Below are 1,643 nucleotides of genomic sequence, written 5' to 3' on the forward strand. Positions count from 1 at the left end.
TTAACAATCTAAGAAGTTTGCAGCCATCAGCAGTTCCAGTGCAATTTCAGGTGCAATTGGGAATTTGGGAATCTCAGTGGAGGTGTTCAGGCAGCGAACCTTATGGGTAAAATATATGCAAACTTTTGATAGCATGTGTGAACTCTAAAATTTACCTCATTGCTTTCCTTTTCAACAAACTGACCTGGGCCACTCCACATGGCTTTTATTGTTACTGATGTGAGTGCATGTTCTCATAAATTCATGGCCATCAGAAGATATCAATTTGACATACATGGCATCTGGGCCTTCACAGCCACCATAAGTTTTCTCCTCTCCATCCATTGTGTTCTTCGAAATTCTACTTTATAGGGGAGCTCTGGTGGCCTAGTGGCAAGAAGCTGCACTGTAATCCCAGAGGAACACGGTTCGAATCCACCAGACGCTCTGCCGGAGAAGGAGGCGCAATATCCTCCTGTACCAGTCAGATCTGATTTGATGGTACACACACACACAAAATAAAAACAAACAAACAAACAAACAAAACAACGAAATTCTACTTTGTTTCCACAGGGACTTTAGTAGCTTTCTGGGGAAACAGGACGCCGTGAGCCTCTCTCTGGCTTCCCTGGAGAGAGTCCTTATAGCAGAATTTCACAATGCAGTTCATCTTTTGATTTTCTGGCTGCTGGTACCAAGAGTGTTGATTGTAGAGCCAAGCAAACTGAAGCTGTCAACAATCTCAATCTCTTCACCATCTATCAGATGCTGCCAATTGACCCAGTGATAAGAATCTTTGTTTTCTTTATGTTGAGATTCAATCCATATTGAAGACTACAGTCCTTGGCCTTCTGCAGCAAATACCTCAGGTGCTCCTCAGTTTCAGCAAACAAGATTGTATCATCTGCATAATGCAGGTTATTGACGAGTCTTCCTCCAATCCTGATGTCACATTCCCCCTTATAGAGTCCAGTGTCCAGGATGATCTATCTCACATATAGAATGAAAAGGTATGGAATATAAGATACATCCCTGGTGTATACCTTTCCGAATTTTGAATCATGAAGTGTTTCCTTGCTCTATTCTGACAACTGCCTCCTAGTCCAAGTATAGGTTTCACATAAGCATAATCAGGTGTTTTGGGATTCCCATTCTTCTCAGAGTCAGCCACAGTTTGCTGTAATCTACAGTTAAATGCCTCAGAGTCAATGAAACACAGACATTCCTCTGGTACTCTCTGCTTTCAGCCAAAATCCATCTAATATTAGCTTTAATATCCCTGGAACCACGGCCTCTTCTAAACCCAGTCTACACATCTGGCAGTTCTCGGTTGATGTGCTGTTCCAGCTGTTTTTTGATAATTTTCAGCAGAATCTTGCTTGCGTGTGATATTAATGATACTGTTTGATAATTTCTGCACTTTGACGGGTACCTTTTTTGGGAATGGGAACAAATAAGGATCTCTTCCAGAGTCGGCCAGGTGGTTGTCCTCCAGATTTCTTGGCACAACTTGGTGAGCACATTCATGGCAGCAACTGTTTGTTGAAATATGTCAATTGGTATGCCATAAATTCCTGGGGCCTTGTTTTTTGCCAATTTCTTCAGAGCAGCTTGAACTTCTTCCTTCATCACCACATGAAATTCTTCCATGTCCACCAATTCCT

General features: G+C 42.1%; 1 pseudogene; it reads right to left on the bottom strand.

Moving 5' to 3' along the window:
* On the bottom strand, positions 1-324 carry LOC102844851 (annotated as a pseudogene).
* Between the last annotated feature and the right edge of the window lie 1,319 nt (positions 325-1,643).

Source organism: Elephantulus edwardii, unplaced genomic scaffold, assembly GCF_000299155.1.
Source record: "Elephantulus edwardii isolate Elephantulus edwardi_28Jun2011 unplaced genomic scaffold, EleEdw1.0 scaffold00268, whole genome shotgun sequence".
Classification (NCBI taxonomy): Eukaryota; Metazoa; Chordata; class Mammalia; order Macroscelidea; family Macroscelididae; genus Elephantulus; species Elephantulus edwardii.